This window comes from Vigna angularis, chromosome 6 (assembly GCF_016808095.1).
Source record: "Vigna angularis cultivar LongXiaoDou No.4 chromosome 6, ASM1680809v1, whole genome shotgun sequence".
Taxonomy (NCBI): domain Eukaryota; kingdom Viridiplantae; phylum Streptophyta; class Magnoliopsida; order Fabales; family Fabaceae; genus Vigna; species Vigna angularis.
Genome location: NC_068975.1, coordinates 1,806,288 through 1,811,610, shown reverse-complemented (window position 1 = coordinate 1,811,610; position 5,323 = coordinate 1,806,288).

Sequence of the window (5,323 nt, the reverse complement as noted above, 5' to 3'; positions counted from 1 at the left end):
TATTATTTTGTCCTAATTCATTTTATTAAATACTAATTATATTTAAAAATTAAAATAATATTATTTTTAGAAGTACATGTCTATTATAATTTATATTTAACATAAATTTTAAAAATATTTCTTTTTATTTAATTATTTTTTACGATCAGTAAGTCCAATATAGAGTTGGTTTAGAAAATAAACAGAACTGAATCGTTATAAATATTTTAGGTGATTTATTGATTTATGGTAGTGGAGTCCGAATGGAAAAAGTTTTAGAGAAGCCTCTTAAAAGGAAATAATGTGATGAATAGAACTTATTTGGAATTGGCTTTAAAAATTAATTATTAAAAACTGCATGGCCAGGTTTTATAATTAGATTATGAATAAGCTATATTTAGCTAAGTGAGAATTGGTCCTTTTATGTGTAGATTTTTTGTTTTAGTATATATGTTAAATTGTGTAAATTTGTTTGTTTACTTGTGTTTCTCTTTTCTGAAGTTGTGTCACTTTTTTTGTCTTTCGACTTGTTTTTTATCTGCGTCTTGATTTGATTGAAAATTGTAAAAGATTAAGTGTGTTCTATTTTGATGAATAATTATTTTATCTTATTTATTTAGTTTTTTGCATCGAATTTAATTAATGAATTATGTTTAATTGTTTATTATTATTTTAATTTTATTATTTGGACTTAATTTAATCAATAATTTATATTTTAATTAATTTAAATTATTTGTGTTTAATTATTTTTATTATTATTTTCAGGACAAATTTTAGAATTATAATAGAATTATAATTAGGATATCAAAAGGAGTTGCCACGTTATTTACACATCAGCATTTGTTTTTATTTTCTTTTGTAATTTCGTTTTTGTGATATTTTGAGTCAGACATGAATTTAGGATCCATTTTAGATTAATAGGGAGAAGCCCAATTGTGGGACTGACTTGATTGGCCTAGAGTTTTGAACCCAGGCAGCCATAACTTTAGGATTTTATTCCATTCCATTGTGCTGGACGTGAACAGGGTTGATGCTCTTAGGTTTTTTGTATTTTTTGTTTCCAAGTTCAATTAAATTTCATTTACTATTCTAATTTTAGTTAAAAAAATTTACGATTTCTTGTTCAATCCAATTTCGTTTACTGACTCTTGCCTCTAGTATGTTTTCCAGTTGCTTTTTGGTTTTTCCTGTTTCAATAATAAAAGAGAAATAAGGGAAAGATCAACACAACTATATATACTTGTTTGGTCAAGTCTACATCCAGTCTTACTTCAATGATTTTAGTTGAAGAGATTCCACTATAATGATTGAGTTACAAGAATACAGAGATATACCCTCTCAATGTACTTCTCACCACACTTAAAATCACTTATAGTAACAAGATATGAATACCCTCACAATCTTACCAAAATAGAGAATAATACAAGATCTTTAAACACCTTGAAAGCAATTTCAACTCTCAAGAAGAACATCACGGTTCTCTCCCCCTGACAAACCTGCACAGGAACACAATCCACAGATTACAAATGACACTAGTAGGATAAAGCGAAAAGACACCGGTTAGATTTGGTTATAGGCTTCGGTTTTACAACCGAAGCATATGTGAGCGAGGTAAAAAAGCCAAACTTCATGACTCGGTTAAGGACCGAAATAAAACAAGATAAAAATATGTCTCGGTTCTCTAAGAACCGAGGCAGTAGGGTGTTTTTTTTTATTTGTTCAGATTTAGGACTCAATTTATCATACCAAACAGAACTTTCCAGCTAAAGAATGTAACACAATCGAAAGAAAACCATACACAAATCAATCAAGAAACAACACACAATATTAAAACAATGTTAAACCATTGATTGAACAATCTAAAACAATCAAAAGAAAACCATACAGGAATCAAACAAGAAACCAGAAACAATATTACAATTATGTTAAACCATTGATTGAACAGAGTTTGACAAGAAAAACCTAAAACTAATGAGAAGTTTGACGGTGACTCGCGGCTGCAAACGCTATTGTCTAGGGCGGCGGCGACATTCGAAGGGTGAGAGGGTAGCAGACGACGGAGGGCTCCGATCTGGAGCGGTGGATCTGGAGCGGCGGATCTGGATCTGGAGCGGTGGATCTCGCCGATCTGAAGATCTGCATCTGGAGCGGCGGATCTGCATCTGGAGTGGCGGATCTGCATCTGGAGCGGCGGATCTGCATCTGGAGCGGCGGATCTGCATCTGGAACGGCGGATCTGCATCTAAAGCGGCGGATCTGCATCTGGAGCGGCTTGGCCTTTTCTATTTCCGGCGAAGGCAGCAGTGCAGAAGAAGAAACGACCGAGGCAACAACGACGGAGGCTGAGCGACGACTGAAGCACCACAGGCAGCAGCGGCGAGGCGGAGAGCAGTTGGAAGGAGAAGCACGCGGAGAGCAGAGGAAGTAGAAGCACGCGTAGAGGAAAAATAGGAGAGTAATGGAATGAGAAGCGCAGATTAGGTTAAGTCTGAATAAAGTGGAGAGGTATAGGCATCGGTTGCCTAGTTACCCAAGGCAATAGGGCTTTTTTTCTGAATTGGGTAATGGTATATGCCTCGTGTCTTGAATTAACCGGTGCCATATCATTATTCTACCTCAGCTCTTAGATTAACCGGTGTATATAATCTTATATGCTTCGGTTTTCACATAACCGAAGCCGATATATCGAATTAAAAACTGCATTTTTTACTAGTGTGATGAATCTGATCTTCATAGTAGTACACCAACAATGCATAATTGATCAGAATGCTTCAGCTCAGATTTCTTGAAAGAATCTTGATGAATAATCCAAATTTAATCTTTAATTCTTCAACATTGTTCTTAGACGCTCCTGCAATCAATACTCAATCAACAAGTTAGTTATGAAATTGAATGTTCATAAGATTGTATTGAAAAGACAGTTATATATAGGATTTTTGAATCCTGATGCATTTTAATCGATTACGCAATTAATGTAATCTATTAAGTTTTTCCTTTTGCTTTAACATTTTTACATTTGTTTAAGATTTAACAAATTATATAGCGCATGCAATCAATTAAACAAGTCATACAAGCCAACAACAAATTCATATGACCGTTAGAAACAGTTAACGCTTTAAATGAAATTGATTTTCACATAAAAAACATATTTAACCGGTTAGGAAACTTATGTAATTGGTTATGTTTAACACTTAAGCAAATTTCCAAACCAATTTCTATTCTAAACTTATCAATGAACTTATCAAACACATATTGGCATATCAACGTGTTTTAATCGATTATACAACTAATGTAATCGGTTGTTACACAACTATTTTCCCCTATTAAGCAAATCATGATATCTAGAGAAATCTAATAGATTATATACAATGTCTAATCGATTATTTCTACTAGAAATGTAATGTGTAATTTGTTTAAAGTTATGATTAATTTACAATTAATAAAGGCATATATCAAGCATTTCAAGCACAAACATAATAATGATAAATCAATTTGTTATGTCATTTGTTGTGCAAGAAACCATAAAACATTCTTTTGTTCATCATAAAAAACATAGATATATAGGTGGGTATAACTCCCCTATCAACAATCTCTCACTTTTTTATGATGCACAACAAGAAGCATGTTTTCCAGTTACTCTCCCCCTTTGGGCATTTGCAAAAAATGGTAGAACAAGTAACATGGAATAAGTGCTAAAAGAAACATCAAGACAATAATCCTTACAGACCATTAAAGATTGTGATGCTCCCCTTATCATTAAGAGATGTAGCACTATACCAGAATATGAGCAGTAAATGTTTGATCGCAGAGTGTGTGGCAAAACTCAGTTCATCACTTTGAAACAATATAACACATGTATATTACATATACATATGAGAGCATTTATACTTAATTCAAATGAGTATATCATATGATATCATGTGCAATTCCTAATACTCAAGATAAAGTATGTAATTTAGATAAAACACAAAGTATTAATGTAGTTTAAATGTATGATATAAGCTTATGATGCAGCAGAATATATGAAAAATGTTTTAGAACATCTACAACAGAGTTTCCATTTCATAATGATGCATATATGATGAATTTCAAAACGATTTTGAGTAATATGCAACAAATGATATGTATAACATGCTAAATATGTGTATAAGAACATTTAAAACTAGTTTAGCAATTCAAAACAACAGTTATAAGCATGTAAAATCAAGTTCTATCACTTAATCGATTACATTATTTATGTAACAAATTAAGAAAACTGCACTGCAAATTATTTTACAGATTATAAAACCATTTAATCTATTAAATTTGGCTTAATAGCCTATTTTGCTGAATAATGTCAATTCAGTCCCTCTTTTTAAAAGTGTTTGAAATTGGTCCCCACTTATTAAATTTTGCACCAACGTCGTCCCTTCCGTTAAATAGAAACAAACGGCGTTAATGGATTGATGATCTGGCAGGAGATAGTGCTTACGTGTCATTATTGGGCTGCCGCAATAGAGATGCTTCATTCCCTTTCTCTATGTCTCGTGCGAGAGGTTGGCTAGGGTTTCGATTTGTTGCTTAGTAGTGCGGAATCCTGGCCGGTGACTCGCGGTGTGACGTTGAGAGAAGAGTTGCGATCCTGGTTTTTTTGGAAGGCGACAGCGCGGCGAGGGTCTCTGTTTGATGGTGACTGGCGGCAGTAGTAGCGACCCGTTGCGAGGGGTACTGGCGATGACAGCGAAGTGAATCGCGATCCCATTCTTGCAATTTAGGGTTCCTGACCTTGTTTCTGATTTGGGAATGTGGGTTGTTGTCTCTTCCTTGCAGGTTTTGGTCTTGTTTTGTTTTGAGCCACGTTTGAAATGGGGATTTCGAATTGGGATTGAATTTAGGGTTTCTTAAATTGGAAATTTAGAGGTTAGGGCTTTCAAATTTTGGGTCTCTTTCCTGATTTCTCTCTTGGGTTGAGATTCTATTTCTTCTACTTTGACTCAAGGCTTGAATTGGAGCTTCTGATCCTCTTTTCTGTTTTGCAATTTGAGAAGGTGAGGTCTTCAGTTTTGAATTTGGGTTTGGGGTTTTGGCTTTTCGTATTGATCTAAGCTTGTGTTTCGTGAGCTCGCATCTTTGAGTGCTTGGTTTCAGCAGCGTTTGGGTTTGATGGTGGTGGTTTCCTAAATCAATTTTTCCCCAATTTCAAACACCGAATTTGTTAATATCCACCTCAACCTCTGATTAAATAACACATCAGCACGCACACAACTAAATAATGACACGTAAACACTATTTGCTGCGAGATCATCAATCCATTAACACTGTTTTTATTTAACGGAAGGGACGATGTTGACGCAAAATTTAATAA